This window comes from Cebus imitator, unplaced genomic scaffold, assembly GCF_001604975.1.
Source record: "Cebus imitator isolate Cc_AM_T3 unplaced genomic scaffold, Cebus_imitator-1.0 Scaffold42, whole genome shotgun sequence".
NCBI lineage: Eukaryota > Metazoa > Chordata > Mammalia > Primates > Cebidae > Cebus > Cebus imitator.
Genome location: NW_016107357.1, coordinates 18,733,082 through 18,755,165, shown reverse-complemented (window position 1 = coordinate 18,755,165; position 22,084 = coordinate 18,733,082). Strand labels below are relative to the sequence as shown.

Genomic DNA, 22,084 nt, shown 5'->3' with positions numbered 1-22,084 from the left:
TGTGTCAAATGCTGTCCTTAGCTGGACACAGTGACTCATACCTGTTAGCCCAGCACTTTGGAGGCTGAGGCGGGTGGATCACCTGAGGTCAGGAGTTTGAGACCAGCCTGACCAACATGGTAAAAGCCTATCTCTGCTAAAAATAAAAAATTAGCCGGGCATGGTGGTGCATACCTGTGATCCCAGCTACTCAGGAGGCTGAAGCAGAAGACTTTCTTGAACCCAGAAGGCAGAGTTGCAGTGAGCAAAGATCACACCACTGCACTCCAGCTTGTGTAACTGAGCTCGACTCCATCTAAAAAAATTAAAATGCTGAATTTGCATGTTCTCATTGACTTTTTACCACAACCCTAACAGGAGAGCATATTCATAATTTTTATTTTATAGACAAGGAGAGTGAGCTCTGAAGAAAATCAAGCATTTAATTATAGTGGAACTGGGGCAGGAAGTCAAGGGGACTGTGTGGAACGCTTTTGCCTCAACACCTCTTTCATGAAACCTACTCCTTAAAGAGCCTACCATCAGAAAGAGAAAATAACGAAAAGCAGGGGCTTGTTTTCAGGCTGACTATACAGGAAGTACTTCAAAATAGCCTCACTGAATTTTACTCTTCCTTAACACACACTCTTTCCTTTTTCTAAGGTCTCATGTGACTTTAGTACTACCTCCTTTAGTACCTTGTAATAAGTTACCATATAATTTCATGTACAATCTTTCATTTCTTTTCCTTAGATTCAATAATCATAGTCTTTGAAGTATTAGCCCTGAGATCTCCACATCACAGAAATTTAGGGGTATAAATCAGCAAAGTCTCTAGGTATGGGATGTCTGTGTCTGTCACAGAGCTCATCAGACACATGGGTACACTGAAAAACTATTTCATTTAGTCCTCACAACTCGATGATTCAAAAGGATGGCCTGTATTCCTCAAATAATATTGCTCAGGGTCTTCAACACAGTTTACTAGATAACTGGGGTTACGAACTGTTGGGATCTGTCCCACAGACCCCAGCTGCACAACAGATGAATAAATGTACTCACACACAGCTGAACACAGTGAACAGTGGGCTAAGGGGTTGTGAGCCACTTACAGAGAAAGACTGCAGCTACACAACACGTATCAATTTACCCTTTCCCCAAATATTTAGTCTAGATTTAATAACAGAGGTTTTAAGTTAACACACTTTTAGGGAAAGATTAAAGGCCAGGTTCTTATGCCCAAAGCAAACATGATTAGAGGGTAATCTCCCTGGTCAACCTCCCCCCAAAAAAGCCATCCAACTCAAAGGTTAGTTTTAAGATCACATGAGTAAACAAGCTAGCGAGGTAAACTACTCACATTCCTTTGTACTTGCTCCCTAATCTTTCTGACTCCTGCAAAGAGACTCTGGCTGCTTTCAGCCAAAAACTATAGAAAAAACCCTTAGGCTTTCCAAAAGGGTTTGAGACTATATTCTATAACTTTCTCTACTATTTTCCCCTTAATATTTTTGCCACCATCCTAAGTGAATTCACACAGATAACAATTGTCTGGTTTGGTACTTGCTGGAGATCCATCTGGCCCAGACCTGTGCTCTTCCAGTGAGTATCCATGCCATCACAATTGCTCCAGATCCACGTTTTAAAAAACATTAAAATAAAATTGTAGTTATTACTTGACTCCCTACCAAAGACAAACTTGTGTAATACAAATTCAAATGTATTCATTTAAAATATTACTGCCAGGTCAAAAATCATTGAATTTCCTCACAACAATTTTAAACACACATTTTCTGTTAATAGGTGAGTTGATATGCCTTATTTATTTATGAAATCAGGCACTTGACTTCTCAATGGTGAATCACTGAGTGACACAAGATCAATTGTGTAAATTATTCTTTTTTTCAATTGTTTCATTACTAATTCAGATAGGATTAATTTCACTTTGCTCAAGAAAGCAGCATGAATCGTCATTTTATTTATACATTAACCTCATAGTAAAAATATAAAATATAAAGAAGAAAAATTTTAAATATTACATCAGTGATGTATTTTGAATGTGAAATGAATTAATGAGGCACTGTGATTAATATTTCTCAATAAATTATGTTACTCTAGCATTAGGTATTGTTTTCATTTCAATTTGGAATAAATCCATTCAGAGAATATATTACTATGATTCCCATTAAAAACTCATGATTTTCAACTAATTAACTGAAAAAGTAAAATAAATTGAATCAGTCTTCAAGAGAGGTTGTTACATAAATAGACACACATACAAAAGATTAATATCCAATGTGTAAAATAATACGTTTTTAGTCAAAAATAAATATGTATAATAGTACTGAAAATTTGCCATGTTCCAGAAATATTCAAGAACATGAAAAATGCATGTCTTACTTTTGCAACATCTCATGCGATCATAAAAATTGCATCTCAAGGTATGTATATAGAGATGTATGAATTAATTTCCAAAATTTGTTTAATATTGTTAGATGACTTGTTTTTCTGGGATTTAAATAAAAACGGTTCAACTTGCCGTTTGCATTCTAGCTTCTGTTATCTCACCAAATTTTTAAAAATTTGAATGACTGAACAGATACATAAACAATATACTTGGATGTTAGGAATTAATTTTTATGTATTTTGGTATATAGATTTTTTAAAGAGATAAGTAACCTAGAACATTTGCATTATTTCCACAAGCAATAGGTCTTAGGTGATTTAATTTGTCTCTTCTAACATAAAAGTTTAGCATCTCTTTGTTATCATAGATTACCTCTTGTTAAGAAGATGCCCAATTATGCTGTAGCATAATTAACTAAACTGTGACCTAGGGAGGTAAATATAAGGGAGTTTCTGAGCACATCCACTAGCCTAGCTATTAGACAGTCATAAGCTGCTCTTTTCTGATATCCAAGAAAGTATCAAGGAATATCCCTTATTGCAAACTATACTCTCAATTTCCCCAGAGTATCCAAGAGGCCATGTACAAGGACAGTGTATAGAAAGGTGGTACTAGATCACTGAGAGATAAGACTTTATCCACACTCCACTGCTACTGATCTGGAAAGAGCCCTGGTGAGGTAACTTATATCTTGGTTTAGCATCATCCCCTTGGTGATGAGTGAGTTCTTGCTCAGTAAATTCACACAAGATCTGATTGTTTAAAAGAGTCTGGAATCTCCCCCTTCTCTCTTTTCCTGCTTTTGCTATTACCATGTAATGGGCCTGTCCCCTCCTTTGCCTTCTCCCGTAAGTAGAAGCTTCCTGAGCCCTCACCAGAAGCCAAGCAGATATCAGTACCATGTTTGTACAGCCTGAGAACTGTGAGCAAGTAAAGCTCTTTTCTTTATATGCTACCCAGGCTCAGGTATTTCTTTACAGCAAGACAAAATCAGACTAAAACATATTAATGTATATCCTGAACTATTAAACCAGATTGGGAGAAAGGCAGCAGTGTTAGGTATATTAGAGTTGTTACACACACACACACACACCCCAACAATAACTTTGCAACCAATAGATATTGTTCTTTCGTTCTTGGATTTTAAAATTGCTTTTCAGGGACAAATAAATGGTTCAGAGTACATTTTCATCAAGGAATCTTATATCAAGAATGGCTTTAGTACAATTTCCAGTTTATGAATCCACGGCTGTACAGCTGTATTTTCCCACTCAGGCTCCATGGAATGATATAATGGTGCCAAGGTGGCAGGCAATCATTTGACCTCCTAATCTGGATAATTTAGTTATTTATCAGCCAAATAAAAAAATGTACCCCTATTGCCATACAAATTGATGTGTGGTGTGCCATTGGGCCAGCAAAATTTCCCACTTTGCTCTATTATGATGGTTTATATTTCTCCCTGTAAGTCCTCCTTACTGTTTCTGATGGCACCAGCATCTAGCATGAAAAGGTTTCTTTGTTGAGCCAAGACCAGGGAAGGTAGGAATGGAAGGGGAGAGTCGCTGCCCAGGTCAATCATTCAGTTCCCTACAGAGAGGAATATTTGTTGTTGCACTACATTATACAATATGTTTAGCTCATCCACTAGGGGAAAATAAGCTAAATTTAAAACTCGACACTCAAATGAGCAATTCGTGTTATCTTATGTCTCAAGAGGATTTTATGTTTGCCGACTATACAAAATTAAAGTGCTTCCTTATTTTGACCAAACTTCTCATTGCTCACATCCTATTAATGATCAGATTCTGTTATTCTGCCTTCTGAATAGAGTCATATGTCACTTACCAATGGGGATCTGTCCTGAGAAAAGCATCATTAGGTAATTCTGTCTTGTGCAAACATTACAAGGTGTACATACACAAACCTAGATGATGTAGCCTACTACACACCTGGGCTACATGGGATATCCTACTGCTAGTAGGCTACTAACTTGTGCAGTATTGTCACTTTATTGAATACTGTAGGTAATTGTAACACAATGGTAAGTATTTTTGTATCTAAGCAGAAAAGGCCTTGTAAAAATGACACTATATCTTCTTTTGAGAAATGTCTACTTATGCCTTTAGCCCACTTTTAATGGGATTGTTTTGATCTTGCTGATTTGTTTGAGTTGCTTGTAGATTCTGAATATCAGTCCTTTCTTGGATGCATAGTTTGTCAAAATTTTTTCCCACTCTAGGTTGTCTGCTTCCTCTGCTGATTCTTTGTTTTGCTGTGCAGGAGCTTTTTAATTTAATTAACTTCCATCTACTTATCTTTGTTTTGGTTGCATTTGCTTTTGGTTTCTTGGTCATGAACTCTGCCCAGGCCAATGTCTAGAAGCACTTTTCCGATGTTATATTCTAGAATTTTTATAGCTTCAGGTCTTAGATTAAGGACTTTGAATCATCTTGAGTGGATTTTTGTGTAAGGTGAGAACCCAGCTTCATTCTCCTGCAGTGGCTTGCCAATTATCCCAGCACCATTTGTTGTAAAGGGTCTCCTTTAACTACTTTATGTTTTTGGTGCTTCGTTGAAGATCAGTTTGCTGTAAGTATTTGGCTTTATTTCTAGGTTCTCTATTCTGTTCCATTGGTCTAGCAGGTACTTGCTTTTATACCAGTACCATGCTATTTTGGTAAGATATACAAACAGCCAACAAATATATGAAAAGATGCTCAACATCATTAATTATCGGGGAAATGCAAATCAAAAGAACAATGTGATACCACCTTACTCCTGCAAGAATGGCCATAATTAAAATATCAAAAAATAATAGATGTTGGTTTGGATGTAGTGAAAAGCAATATTTTATTTCAAGTTATTATCTAAATATAAATATAAAAATTATGTTTTATATTTGAAAGTAGATTTCTAGGTTCATATGCACTCTGTAAACTAAGTTGATAAACTAAAGTGAAGTTATTGTCTCCCTCCCTAATTTAGTACAGTAAATGGGACACAATTATACACACACGTGTGTGCACACACACTCCTAAACAAGCTAAAGAATAAGAAAAAGCCTCAGGAACTGGAAATTTTGAGTTATCTCCAGATAATTTAGATTGAAAGAGATATACTCAAGAAATAAAATTCAAATCTGGTTTTCTACAAGAAAGTACTGCTGGTTGTATACGTGCCAGAAGTGAAGAATCATGGAGAGTAAATGCAGGAGGCAGGCAGATATCCAGCAAAGCACAAGTGACCAGCTGAGATACAACAAAAGGAACAAACAAATGGTCAGGCTCTCCAGGCATTCTACACCCTACCCCTAGGGCCAAGTTATACTAGGAGGACTTACTTTCTACCTCCAAGCAGTACCAGGAGGAGCGAGTGCCTGAGCTTGAGTCAAAGCGACAGATATTGCCTAGTAACACCCAGAAGAAAAGGATTGGAGGTCTAACAACTCAAATACCCATCAAGCAGTTAAAGTGAATGCTTTTGGATATATTCTCATTCGCACTAACAACAGAATAAAATATAAGCATCAGAAATAACAAAATAAATTAATTTCTAGGAAGAATTACCCCATAATCAGGAATTACCAAACACTGTTAAGATGCTATGCCTTAAAAGACAATTCAGTAAACAGGTAGAAAGCACTACATCCTGGGAAACAATACAGCAAACAGGATAGGACGTTGGAATAAGTATTAGATCCACGAAAAAGAGTTACCAAGATTTTATGCAAATTAAACTTTGACATTTCATCTCAGTACATGTGGACACAATGTGCCAAGTGGACAGAATGAAAAATGAGTTAGCATTAGGAAGGCTGAGTGGAGAACTCACACTGAACACAAAACAAGGGAATATAAGTATAAATAGCAAAAATGAAACTGTAAAATTTGGAGGTTAGACCCCAGAATGTAAACAGGTTTATATTAGGTATTATATATTACACAAGTTGTGAGTAAACATGCTCAAGAAAACTAAAATAAAAAATCATAAATCCTAGCATTTATTATCTACCAGTACTTATCAAGTTTTTTAAATCTATGTACCTAAATACATTATAATTATATCTCAAGACATTGAGGATAAAGAGATAATTCTAAGAGTATTTATGAATAAAAGAACAAATTCAAGAGAATGATAAAAAAAATCATTAAATGTTGATGGAAAATGCATGTAAGTCAGTTACATACTAAGTAAAATTTTGATTATAAAGGTGAGTAACAACTAAAGGCATTTGACCTCAAATTAAATTTCATACTTCACTTAGAAATTAACTCAAAAGACAACACTGACTTAAAAGGAAAACAACAAATTCTAAAGCTTTTGAAAAAAGTAAACCATTTTGGGAATTAAGGCTAGGCAAAGAGTTCTGAGACTTGACACCAAAAGCAAGATGCATAAAATAAAAAGTTGATAAATTGTACTTCATCAAAGCTAAATTATTTTGCTCTGTGAAAGTTTACGTGAAGAGGGAAAAAAAAAGATAATTTCCAGAACGAGAAAAAATATTTGCAAGACACAACAAAGGACTCCTCTCTAGAATACATTTTTTAAAAACTCTCCAAACTCAGCATTAAAAATTATATGATCCAATGAGAAAATGAGAAAATAAAAATGAACAGACATTTATTTAAAGAGGATATTCACAGTGCAAATAAGCACATGAAAACATTGTCCAACATTAATCATTGCAGAAATGCAAATTTAACACACAATGTTTAATTACTGCACAACAACTAGAATGGCAAAAAAAAAAAACGTAGTGATAACATCAAATTCTGATGAAGATGTAGAAAAACTGTTGCTAATGGGAAATTAATGTGGTACAGTCACTCTGGAAAACAATCTGCAAGTTTCTTATAAAACTAAATATAGAAGTACAATATAATCCAGGAATTGAACTCTTGAACATTTACCACAGATAAATGAAAACTAGGTCTACCCAAAAACCTGTATACAAATGTTCATGGGAGATTTATTTCTAATATTCCAAAGCATGAAATAATCTAGATGGCCTTCAATAGGTAAAAGGTTAATGACATTAAGGATAAAGAGATAATTCATAGATGTATTGTGGTTCATCTGCACTATGAAATGTTACTCAGCAATAAATAGGAACAGACTATTATACGTTCAACATCTTTGTGGTGATGGATATGTTCTATATCTTGACTGTTTCAGTGTCAATTTCTTGGTTTGACATCATATTACAGTTTTGTAAGACATTGTCATTTGGTAAATGTACATGGACTTTTTGTGTGTTTTTTCTTACAACTGTATATGAGTCCCAAATTATCTCAAAAAAAGCTTAATTAAAATAATTAATGACTGTTCAAACATGCAGACAATTTTCCACCAACAGAAACTCTATTACAGTAAGCTTTAGAAGGTTGTGATACAGCCAAAAGAAAAAGAATCTAGGAAAAAGCACTGAAATAAATAGAATGCCAGAAGCATAAGACATAGAGTAAATTTTATCACTTTTTGAAATTCATTTCCTGAAGCTAGCAAATCAAGAAAAAAACAACATAAAAAAATGAGTATATGTCAATTGTATCTATTAATACATATGTAGCAATCAAAACTAAAATATTAAGAAATAAAATCGTCAAGCATTATATTTAAAGAATAACATATCAAAATCAATCATTCCAGGTATGAAAGAAAAAACTGCATTAGAAAATTTATTTTAATTCATTATTGTCACAAACATATGAAGAAAATCCCATGACAAATGTATTTCACACAAAAGTCAACACGTTTATTATATTTAAAGTCAATCTTGACAAGCAAGAAGTTAAAGTGAACTAATAAAACTTGGTAATGTTCATCTTCCAGAAATCAAGAGTAATGATAATATTTAATGGTAAAATTACAGTTCTTATGTCTGATTCCTAGTTTTAATGCTTCTAGCTTAAATCACTGTTATGTGAAATTATGGTAAAAGTTCCATTGGAACAGCAATAAAATATATAATAATGAGAAACGAAGAGATTTAAGTCATTATTTGTGGATGATAGACTCTTCTACCTGCTAAAACAAAATGAATAAAATGACAATTAGAAATAACAGAATATTGAAAAATGTCCCTTGAAAAAGCTGAACTAAAANAAAAAAAAAAAAAAAAACCACAACAACTGTTTTTAGATCCATCAAAGAAGTGAGGTCACAGGGTAGACCACTACTCATTATATTGGAGTTAGCATTCCAAATATAAAAGAGATCCTTAAAGCTACCTACATTGCAAACAATAGTATTGAAATTAATTATGGTATAACCATGGAGGAAATTTTATGGAAACATTCAAAATTGCACATCAATCATATATAATATTATAGATATCACTTTTCTAACTTTGTATTCTTTACTATTTTTCTTGCCAGACTGAAGTCCTTTTGTTATGTTTTCATTGTTATGTGTTTAACGAAAACAGAAGTCAATTTTAATGTGTGCTTTGTAAGCTGTTTATACTTAGGGGAAAACGTAACAGTTTGAACAGGTAAAATAGCAACTAATCCATTTGAGTAGTTTTACTGCCCAAGATTGAGAATTTTCTTTTTCCATTCACTAACATTGCTAAGTGCACATTTACAGACTTAAATATAAAACCCCAAACTATAAAATCCCTGGAAGAAAATCTAGGGAATATCATTCAGGACATAGGCACAGGTAAAGATTTTGTGACAAATATGCCAAAAGCAATAGCAACAAAAGCAAAAATTGATAAATGGATCCAATTAAACTAAAGAACTACACAGCAAAATAAACTATCATCAGAGTGAACAGACAATCTACAGAATGGGAGAAAATTTTTGCAATCTATCCATCTGACAAAAGCCTAATATCCAGAGCCTACAAGGAACTTAAACAAATTTACAAGAAAAAAACAAACAACCTTATTAAAAAGTGGGCAGAGGACATGAACAGACACTTCTCAAAGAAAGAGGTTCATGTAGCCAAGAAACACATGAAAAAAAAATTAACATCACCGATCATTAGAGAAATTCAGATCAAAACCACAGTGATATACCATCTCACGCCAGTCAGAATGGTGATTGTTAAAAACTCAACAAACGACAGGTGCTGGTGAGGTTAAGAGAAAAAGCAATGCTTAGGCACTGTTGGTGGGAGTGTAAATTCATTCAACCCTTGTAGAAAACAGTGCAGCAATTCCACAGAGGCCTAGAGGCAGAAATACCATTTGATCCAGCAATCCCATAATGGGTATATACCCAAAGGAATAGAAATCATTCTATTATAAAGACACATGCACGCATATGTTCACTGTAGCAGTATTCACAACAGCAGAGACACGGAATCAACCCAAATGCCCATCAATGATAAACCACATAAAAAAAATGTGGTACATATATACCATGAAATACTATTCATCCATAAAAAGGAATGAGATCATGTCCTTTGCAGGGACATGGATGGAGCTGGAAGTCATCATCCTCAGCAAACCAATGCAGGAAACCAAACACCACATGTTTTCACTTACAAATGGGAGCTGAACAATGAGAACACATGGACACATGGTAGGAAACAACACACACTGGGGCATGTTAGGGAGGGGTGTTGGGAGAAAGGAAAGCATTAGGATAACGGATGCTGGGATTAATATCTAGCTAATGGGTTGATCTGTGCAGTGAACCACCATGGTACATGTTTACCCATGTAATAAATCTGCACTTCCTGAATATGTACCCTGGTTTTTAAACTAAAAGTTGATGAAAAATGGTTAAAAAAAACAATACTAGTCCCTACCTCATAGCATTATTGGGGAGGTTAATTCCAATACGTAAAGTATTTTGCACAGAGTGCATCCTAAGTGTGCTAACTAAATGTTAACCATGATGAGGAAAAAGTAATTCTTTCCTGGATCACACATACTGCTGGATAGTGAAAATATAATAATAACCGATTCAAAAGATATTTTATAATGACAAAAAATTTAGTACTAAGTAATAGTTACTAGATGTAATCATATACGAATTGATTTTTTTCTTCACAAAATGTCATCATAATTACTTTATGCTTCATTTATGTAGGAATGAAGTAAAAATAAATCAGACAGTAATTAAGTTGGAAGTTCTTTACAGACATAGTTTTTTGGGGAATCTTCTCTAATCTCAAATCAGTGGAAGCAGAAGCATATTGTCGGAAATTTCAGGTTCCAATTTTTACCCAGATGTAAGGTTAAAACAAAGTATATAAAGAAAGCAGCAATGCCAAGCAAGTAAGCAAAACAAATCACATAAAGCTGTAGTTGATCAGATGATTTATCTCTGTATAAAGAGCCTCCATCTCTTCTCAAAGAGTGGTGTACTTTTATAAATGCAAGTCTAAATGAAAACTTCTTAAACTTACTCTGAAATATGTGTTTTCTTTCCCTATTATGATTGGATTACTTTTTGTATTACATTTCAGTTTAAAGAAAATAGTGCATTTGATTCCTATATTTAGCAATGTAATATCAATATAATAATTATTTCTAGAATACATACATATACACACACATACATACATACCTATGTATTTACATTTAACTGATTTTTCCTTAACACTATTTTCTCACAATTCCTCTGTCCGTGTCACCCAGAAACAACCCTTATCACTATTTTCTAGGGCTTAACATATGATAGTGTCTATGTTTAGTCATGTGTATATCAAAAAAATGGTATTACCTTGATGCATTTGTAGATATGTTTAGAATTGAAATGTATTAAATTATAAAGTATTTATTATGCATCATATATTTTTATTTACTTTCCATAAACACAAAGATATCCAGACACCAAAAGGGAAATCCTTTATAAAGATATATAAAATATATGCAATATCACAGAATATCAATGGAAATTAGAATATTTGATAACATGAAGACATTATTATTAAAAAGAATAGATGGGTCTTTGGTTGATCAACCACACAGAAGGAAATGGAGGAGGTATAATAGAAAACAGAGTTTAGAATGACACCTATGTCATCAGTGTATGCCATTGATTAATTATCCATGCCATTTACAAGGTCAGGAATAGAGGAGGAGATGTAGGTTAGAGAAAAGGCAGCTGTGCTTCTGCTACATGCAAAATTGGGCAATTGCTTGGTGCTCTGTGAGCACTCTGTAATTAGAAAAATTAAATTCTACTTGAGCTTATTTAGAATTTGCTCCCCCCATGGATGTGTGTATACACACACAGGCACACACACTCACACCTCACTTCACAAATAAAAAGAAAACATATAGGACATTGTGAAAAAATACAACAACAATAAAAAATATGTAAAAGCTTAGTAACAATTTTGAGTGTGCCCATGTAAAGATTAAGTTTATTTCTCTCTCCAAGAGAATAAGCATTTTCTATTCTGGTGGAGGCTGAGATAATCAGAAGTAAGATGGAAATTACAGTGTTAACTTTAAAGGTTGTTTCTTTCCCCTCACTCCTAGCATCCAAAATCATTAAATTCTGTGTTAAATTAATTTGCATAAAATGGCTTTCAATACAATACAATCAATATAAACATTTTATCTGTCAAATCCAAACATTGAGACTTCCAAAATATGTATGTCATATCCAACAGTAGTTCACAAAAATGGCCATTCTCCTCTCCTATGGAGAAATCTGTGCCATAAAAGTAGAGTAAATGTGCTTACTTTCCCAAAAAGTCATTTAAAGTTACTTTAAAGGAAAAAAAAAATGCTTCCTAATTAGCATTTCAACGCTTTCAGTTTGAAATGAAGCAGTTCATAGTAACTTTCCTATTGAAAGCTTTAGGAATTCCTAATTTACATAGAGACAGCCAAGACAGGTTTGTCACACCATAGCAATCTCAGTGGAGTTCATGAGTTACAGTGCTGTCACTTCTGCTTTACTACATGTTCAAAGTACTACACCAGGTTACAGGAAAACTGTCATGTGCAGGAGATATGCTATTTGAACCAGAGGAAAGAAAGAAGAAAATAATCCATTCTGCTCTCATTCCAAAATTCTTTTTTTTTCCTCTGGCCATTTTTATGTCTAGCACTTAATACCTGAACTCGATAGATCAATAAATAAAAATTGAATTAAATATGATTTGGTGGAGTCAACTTATCTGGAGACAAAGAAAACCTATCATTGCACTTGACCCTGGAGCTTGCAGAATTTTTGCTGCACACAGTTTTACGTGCTAAGGGAAGTTTCATTCAGTGACACATTTTATAAGGCAATATGGTTCTAGAGCGAGAGTGACCTAGTTTCGAATTCCAGCTCTACCACTCTTGTGACCTTTGGCAAATAATTCAGACTTCCTCAGCCTCACTTTTCTCACAAGTGTGAGATGAGAAATAGGCAAGTTAATTTTCCATGGCCTAGACTCTTTCTTATAAAAACTCTCCTTGCTAAATATTTGGAGAAATCAGGGTACTAACGGAAATTGGGTTTAAATTGTTAAAACATTACAACTGTGGTAAAGGCTACAAAATCTGTCATTTTGAAAATGCACAATTTGCCTTTGAATATCGCATTAGGCCAGATTATCACTGTCACTGTATTAATTTTTAAACAGTTGATCCCAAGTTCAGAAACCAAGAACTGGAAAACTACAGGAAGAACGTGTATTCATCTTGATGTAATAATGAATACAGATTGATGAAAAGGAATGAAACCAGGTTAGAAAAATCATATACATTCTAAGTAAACTTAAACTTTGGAAAATGTACCAATAACAGTTTACAGTGTTACGGGACGGGCTGACAGGGTGCCACTGTCAGAGTGTGTAAGTGGTAGAACAGAAAAGAGGACACTGGGGAACACCACCATTAGAGTGGATAAGCCAGGATTCGACTCCACCCTGCACTTTGTCATGGAAGAAGAGTCTTCCCAAAATGCACATATATCTGAGAGGAATGGAGGTGAAGCTGCCTCCACCTGGAGGGAGGATAATCAAATCATTTCAGAAGAAATAGGTTATAGCTGAGCCCCAAATGCTCCAAGATATAATCTTTATCTTGTTCAAAATTTATCTGGGTTCCAACGTCATCCTAAAGACTTGAGTCTTTAGGAAAGTAACCTTAAATATATAGCCAGATATAAGCTCTGTTATGGTTGGTACTTACCCTTGGGTCAGAGATGGAAAAGAGAATGGACCACTTCGTGGCTCTTTTGCTGTCTCCATCCTTTTTGCTCTCACCTCAACAGGTAGTAACAGAAGAAAAGCTGAAGGTCCCAGAAGAGCTTCTTGTCAACATATAAGAAGAAGCCACTATGGAGAAATATGTATGTCATAAATGGTTCTAATCCACAGAAGCCAGGAAATCACAGAGCAACACTATATGCCATGAACTCACAAGGAAGGATATCTGAAACTATCAGACACTAAAGACGAGGGAATATAGTAAGAAGTACTCCCAATTGTACTGTGTATTGATTTGTCTCTCTAAAACATCAATTTACATGCATTTCATAATTCATGTAGTCAAATAATAAAGTTATGCTCACCAACACTTACAGATTCTTTACTGTAATTCCAAGAAAATGGTTTCTGCCATTGTATCTGTATTTCTTCAAACGCAGAATGAGGGTGCTCAGGCAGTGTCCGTGTTTCTGTTTGTTTGTTTTTGAGACAGAGTCTCACTCTGTTGCCCCAGCAGGAATGCAGTGGCATGATCTCGGCTCACTGCAACCTTCACCTCCCAGGTTCAAGCAATTCTTCTGCCTCAGCCTCCCAAGTAGCTGTGACAAGAGGCGCGCAGCTGTAATTTTAGTAGAGACGGGCTTTCACCATATTGGTCAGGCTGGTCTCGAACCCCTGACCTCGTGATAGGCCCACTTTGGCTTCACAAAGTGATGAGATCACAGGCGTGAGCCACCGCACCTGGCCTATCGTGTTTCTTAGCATCCCATTCTGGAATTGTTAGGAGAATTCTGCTAAAAGTACCACAGGCACTATTTATCAAAACTGTTAATCAGTTATTTCCTCCCAAATAACCCTTCAAGTATTCTGTACAAAACTAATCTGCCTTTTAAGAATTAGAAAAAAAAAAATAAAGTTTTCCCCACACCTGCAATGTGACTCATGTAGTACTCAAACAATCCTTCTGGAATGTAATGTTAGTATTTCAGATTTTTAGAATTCTTATTTTTCTGGGTTTACATACCTCACACATAGTAAGGCAGATTTTGAACTAAGATTTGATGTACTCCTTTTGATCATATTTGTATGAACAAAGAGATCAATTTATTAGGCGACTCAGATATTCAAGGAAATTATAGAAATGGTCCTAATTATTATTTTTTCCATTCTCCAACTCCCATGAAAACGTACACTATTCTCCAGTTGGATAAACTTCCTCAGTATAAGTGAGACTGGAGTTGGTGTGATTGTCACGACTTCTGGACCATGAACTGGCACCTGCTGATCTCATCTTCTAAAATACTTACTATCAGTTTGAAACTCCAAGAAAAATAATTACATATTATTTGAGGAACACAAATTAAAACAAAAATAAGATATCATTGCACAGTTACAAATGATTAAAATTTAAAAATTTAACAATTCCAAATGTTGGCTAGGGTAAGAAACATAAGGCAGAAATAATGAATACCTCATCATGCGATTGTGGAAATGGAAAATGCTACTTCTTTGTGGGGAAAAAATAATATTAGGAGGGATGCAGTGGCTCACACCTATAATCTCAGCACTTTGCGAAGCCAAGGCAGGAGGATCACTTGAGCCCAGAGGCTCCAAATCAGCCTGGGCAACATAGTGAGGCCCTGTTTCTACAAAGAATGAAAAAATTAGCTGGGCTTGGTGATGTGTACCTGTGGTTCCAACTACTTGGGGGCTGAATGGGAGGATCACTTGAGCCTGGGAAACTGAAGCTGCAGTGAGCCATGATTGTGCCACTGCACTCCAGCCTGGGTGACAGAGCAAGACTCTGTCCCAAAGAAAATAAAAACATTTTAAAAGATCATTTTAAGTTTACATACACTTGCCCTATATCCCAGTGATTCTGCTTTGAGGTACTCAAGATATATGTCTGCACAAAGAGGTGTACGCAACTGTTCATAGAAGTTTTATTTATAATAAGAAAAAATTGAAAACAAATTTCCATCAGCAGATGAATGTCTAAATTATGAGATTTATAGATTCCAGATATAAAAAATAACTGGCAAAGATATGGAAATTTAATTTCAAATTTCATATCTGGAATTTGAAATTGAATTTGAATTTGAAATTCTGAATTCAAATTTGGACTTCCGTAGCATTGATATGGAATTCTAGAGGGAAAAATGTTAAGATGACAAAATATTTAGTCGCCTGGAACATGGAAAACAGAGTACTTCAAAGGGCCCAGAAAATTTTTCGGAAGCAATGAAAATATTCTACAACTTTTGTGTGATTCATTACACACACATTTGCAATGAATCATTACAAAGTACATTGACAAAAAAATGTGGGCATTTTATTGTATGTGAATTTCATCTAGAAAGTGCATACAATTTCCCTATTTTTAAAGAAATGACCAACCTTTTTGAAGGAAATTTTTGTACCATGTCTCAACCATCATCTCTAACAAACAATTAATAGCAAAAATCTCGGGCATGTTACTTTAACATGAAGGACTCATTTGTAATGGTGAAAACAATAACAACTTTATACTTAGGCACCACTAATTTGAAAAATTTGCAAACTTCTATGAAAATGTCATCCGGTCTCTAATATGAGTTGGAACTTAACATCAAGCATCAAGGTGTCATTTTAATTCCAGGTTTGTGTGTTTGCTGTCCTTTAATTTGGCACCATGGCTGCATTTAGCTAGTGATACAAAAAATAGTGATAATGACGGTCAATTACTTAAACTCTTCCTCTACAGAGCAAATAACACTTCATATTTAGAAATTCTTAAGTAGCTACATCTGAGTCTCTACTGTTCATATATTTTCCAGGCGTTACATGTAATTTAATATATTTAAAATTCACATACCTGTTAATCCTTAAATCTGAGACTGGCCATTGCTTTCCAGAAGTCATGGAACCAGAGCTTCATGCTAAAATATACATGATGGGTATACATCTTCAAATGGCTGCCCATTTCCAAATTTATTAGCTTATACATTTCAAAATTAAGTTTTCAATGTGCAATCATTTAAACCCACTTTCATAATGACTTTATCACTTGCATTTGCTCCCAGGCCCAAGTTTAAACCAAAAAAGCCCACTGTTGGTTCAATCTATCTATGTTTATTCTTCTGCATGTTGGCTTTCATTGAAACTGCTTCACCAGCTCTGTGCAAGACTGCAGCTCGACCAAACGTACCAAAAGTGGCTTCTGTTGCAGGCACCAGCATCTAGAGTTGGGGACTGCAGTAGTGACCAGAAGCTTACAGATGCCAGAAACTGCAGAGCCCCAAAGAGGGAGTTACAGCTGTGGCTCAGGAAGCCCCTAGGTCTGGGGTCCCCAAAGGGCTGCAGCTCTTCTCTCCATCTTGGTGCCTGCAACACAAAGAGCTGGATGATGGTGGGGGAAGCAGGGGAGTGTGGTTTTTTTTTCCTTGAGCTACTGAAGATTTGGGGTTACAGCAATTGGTATGATTTTCCCACAGATATACTCAGAAAAACTGAGGTGTCCTTTTGAAGAAGGAGATAAATTTATATGTATTTACACTGAAATATGCTCACATTATTCTACTGTAATATGGAAATACTTAGAGCACTATGTTCAATATGAACCCATTAAAAGCTATGTAGCTACATATGCCTGTACATTAATATTTATATACAAACATACATGCGTCCAGGTATAAATAAATTTACCCTAGGGTCACAAGAGAGATTTTCCATTAAGTAATGTTTAATTTTACTTTAAGTTGTCAGTGTCAAAGTAGACATGCATATGCATATACTTGGAAAAAAAAAGTCTTGAACCATACTTCAAATAGCTTTAGAAGACATGTTTTGATGTTCATTTCATTATATTTAGACTATTTGCAGAAAACATTCAAACACAAAATTACAATTCAAATGTACCTGCATACATTCTAGGAGAAATAAATGACTGGGTGCAAAACAAATCTGCGGTTATACATGATTAGTAACTAATGCAAAAGAATTTCATCTGTTCAACAAGCGATTCAATGTATTTTTAAAAATTGGAAGACACTCAACAAATATACCCTTTGTCCATACTATTATTACTATATTTTGAACATTAAAGAAAATCTACATATGCCCTTTGTAGTAGATACATAGAGTTTTGAAGCTTTTATATCCACCTTTGGTCACTGAAAGAATTTATGGATCAATCTCTGACACCACTAGGAATTATATCATAACCAGACTGGATGGCTTACAGAAAGATGGATCATAATAATCACTCAATAACTATTTTCAAATGAATGAAAATTTTAAAAAGTGATGAACTAATTTGGCAGAAAAAAATTATCTTCTTTTTGTTAACATCCAATTAACCTATATATTTTTGGAAAAACATTAGTACGTACATATATAGCCAGTATATTTATTCATTCTTTATTAGTTCATTCATTCTTCAAGTATTTTTTTATCTTCCAATGGATCAGGCATGATTCTCGCTGCTGAGACTGGAGTAGAAACAAGACAGAGCATGTCTGAATGATGAAATCACAACTCCACTGGCATGTCTGGCACAGGATATGTAGTTATATTTTTACTACCATAAAAAAATATTACAAGGCTGTAGAACAAAATACTTTTTAAAATCAAATAATGACAACACAAGGCAACTAATTGGCTAGACTTCCACCTATTGTTCATTAAAAGCTTGACAGCTGCTTAATTTCTGAACAGTGATGTATAGTTGAGAGAGTAAGTAATGGATCACGTTTTATATAATCTGTACATAATACTTATGTACATTTTTTCATTTGATGTAAACAAATATGTGTTCTCTGTCTTCTTGAAACAGCTATAATTGTACTAAGGAATGGAGAAAGGGTTAGGGTGTATATGTGAATCAGTTATTTAATTAATACTCTGTTGGTGGCAAGATAAAAAGGAAAATAATTTTAATCATGGCAAACCAACAATATTAAGGTTTGATATCATTTGTACTTCCAAAGGAAATTTATTTTGTTTTTAATTGACATGACATTGTAAATGTCATTCCCCCCAAAATGAAGTGTATCATTTCTCTTTTACAGTTAATTTTAATATTCTGTGTTTCAATCTTCAGGTTTCCACTGGGTTTTAAGTGTCAAACATCTTGATAATTTATTACCTATACGGTTTTAAATACCATTTTCTTAACCTATTGTTTTGTTAGCGCTTATTTTAGTCAATTTTTGCTTAAATTCGAGATAATAGCATGGATAAACTACAGTGTCTGTGTACAACTAACAGGTAGTAAGAACATTTTCATCAACTTTGAGATGAAAATGTCACAGACATTTATAACACATGCATGTGGAACACATTTTAACTTACAAGTAGTTCGTGTTCTATTTCAAGAAAGTGTGAATTATATGAAATGAAGACTTTTAATTTCATAAAAACAAAATGGATTTGACAAATCATCTTCCCATGTATAAATCTGATGGTTAGGTAAAATGATACCAACATAAATAAATAATAAGGCAATTTAAACATGTTTTTGTAATACATCTAGAACAATAATATCTACTGAATAAATACAATACATACAAGCCTTTAAAAAGAAGACATCTGCTCTTGTGTTGTTTTCTCCCTCATGTACTGAGTTCACGTACATTTCAGGATGATAGTGTGGTGAAGGCTCTAAGAATGACTTGCTATATTTGTCCTCCTGTGAGTCTATATTCCCTACAGGTAATATACTAATAGTGGACTCTTTGAGAGACAATTTATTTACTAATTTCCATTAAATACCTTGACTCTCTATTTACTGGCAGATTCCTCTCCCATGATGATAAAAAATAGACCAAAACGTATTCTACTGCAGGGATCCTTAAACTTTAGCAAGAATGAGAGTCCCCTGGAGGGATTGTAAAATGCTGATTGCTGGGCCCTATCCCAAAACTATGATGCAGGAAGTTCAGGGTAGAGCTTGAGAATATGCCTTGCTAACAGGGACTTTAGAATTACTTTTCTAAATAAAGGGCCACATTCTCAAATGCTTTTGAGAATTATTATTCTAAATAAAGGGCCAAAATGAGAGAAACGTATTTTCAGAGGAAGTTTTTAACCTTAGTCAGCAAAACATTTTATTTTCTTGAGGGCTTAATTGCCTTATTTCCTATACATGAAGTAATCCAGATAGATAAATTTGCTTATAGGGAGTAAGATTTTTCTATTTCCTTTTTATTATCAATGAATAGTTCACTGTTCTGTGTAAAATACATTAGATACATTTGACTTCGGAATAGACTCTGATGCATTTAATCCAACAAGAAACCCAGAAAAAATAATTTTAGATTAAAAATTTATTATTATGCTTATTTGCTTTTTGCAATTCATTGCAGATTTAATATTGCAACTATTATACCACAAACAATTATATAAATTTTCTGCCAAATTCTGGCATAGTCTTCAATATTTAGATATTTTTGTAGACCAGATTATTTTTCTTTGTGTTACAATTGTGGTACATAGCTGACAGTTTAATCAAAGAAAAAACAACATAAATGAGAGGAGAAAAAAAGAAAAATTGAAATGTTCTTGCTATCACAGTGAAATTGAATTTTAGTCAAGTTCATCTATAATATTTAATACGAGTCAACATTTTTGTTTAAACACTTAAATACATATATTCAATGTGTGTTAAAATTACACTAGTTATTCAATACTAACTATTTTTCTATAATCTTTGAGTACTAGGGTCTACTTGGCATTTATTGGGAGTCTATAAAAACTGCAAATATAAATTCAGCTCACCAGATAAATTCTAAACAAAATACAGAAAACATCATAATCTTCAGGGGCAACTTTTTTTTTTTCTTACACTGTTCTTTAAAAAGTATCACATTTCAGCTAAACTTCCCTCAGGTAATATGGTAACAAAAATCTCTCACAAGTTTTTTATTCTTTTGTTAATAATTAATGCTCATAAAGTTATGTATGAAATATAAAGATCCTGTCACAGCCAAATAGGTTCTTCCTGTCTACTGCACAATAAAAGTCAATGAACTGAGACAGCAGGTATTGCAGCAGAGAAATAGTTTAATAATTTCAGGGTAGCTAAGTGAGCAGACCAGGAGATATTTCTCAAATCCACCTCTCTGAAAATTTGGAGGCTAGAGGTTTTTAAGAATGGTTTGGCAGGGAACTAGAGGATGGGCAATGTTGATTGTTTGGGTTAAAATGAAATTATAGGAGTGTTGAAACTGTTTTCATGTACTGAGTCAGCTCCTAGGTCGGGGTCATAGAACCAGCTGGGTGGGTTTGCTGGTATGGGTCACCAGCCCAGGTGGCATCAGTTGGTCCATCAGAATGCAAGTTCTGAAAAATATTTCAAACATCAATCTTAACTTTCACAGTAGTGATGTTGTCTACAGGGGCAATTGGGGAAGTTACAAATCTTGGGGCCACTAGCTACATGGCTCCTGAGTAGTAAGCAATCCCAAAAAAGCAATTTAGAAAGCAATGACAAGTTATTGTTTAGCTATGCCTAAGTCTTAGCAGAATTCAGTCCACTACCATAATTCTAACCTTGTCTTTCATTAATGTTACAAAGGCAGTTTCTATCCCTGAACAAGGAGGGAAGGTTAGTTTCAGGAAGGGACTATTATTATTCTACTCTTTTTTTTAGGTTAAAGAAAAAATGTATAAACTGAATTCCTCCTGTAGTTAGCTTGGTCTACATACAGAAATAAGCAAAGACAGTTAGCTTGTGAGGTTAGAAGCAAGATGGAGTCAGTTAACTTAGATTTCTCTCATTGTCGTAATTTTGCAAAGATGACTTCAATCCTTTACCAGCAAACTATGTTTAAGTCCATGTGGTCTCCCACTGAGTAAAACTTATACTTTCATTTTCTAAATATCATTAAGACACTTGAGAAGTTTGAAAAATAAAGTTGAGGTCAGTTACATATTTGTAATTTGAGAAAAAAATACTGTCTAAACCAATAAACAAACAAAAGAAAAACAGACGCTAGAAATGAAATATTTTAAAAAGGAATGAGGGTACTATCTTAATTTGCTCATATACTATTTACATTTATAATCCTTTTTATATTCCTATACCACCAGAAATCACCTCAATTTCCTCTTTACTTGTGGCTCATTATATATAACAGCACTTCCCAGTAGTAATAAAATACAAACTACGTATGTAATTATATATTATCCAGTAACCATATGGAAAAAAGAGGTGAAGTTAATTTTAACAGCATAGAATTTAACTCAATATATTCAAAATATACCTTGATTATAAAATCAATATAAACTTTGATTAATGAGGTATTTGATAATCTTTGTTTTATATTATGCTTCTAACTCCATGGTCTATTTTATATTTAGAGCACACTTTAATTTTGGCAAACCCATTTCAAGCACTGAAGAGCCACATTTGGTTAGTGGCTTCCATAATAGACAATGCTGTTTTAGGTTGTAACAGGTTTCCATTACAAGAGCATATTATATACAAAATATTATTTATGTCTCTTTAGCTTTATATTCTACATGGGTTAGAAACTTTCTCCCAAATAATCTACAGAAGTTCTAGCCTCTACTAAAAATGTATACTCTGTACATAAGGGT

General features: G+C 34.1%; 1 long non-coding RNA gene across 1 annotated transcript; it reads right to left on the bottom strand.

Annotated features, from left to right (window-relative positions):
* Positions 1–14,123: 14,123 nt before the first annotated feature.
* Positions 14,124–16,422, bottom strand: LOC108302646. Its single transcript, XR_001824439.2, has 2 exons — positions 16,359–16,422; positions 14,124–14,295 (listed from the first exon to the last, which is right to left on the bottom strand). It is a non-coding gene; the product is annotated as an uncharacterized LOC108302646 (long non-coding RNA).
* Between the last annotated feature and the right edge of the window lie 5,662 nt (positions 16,423–22,084).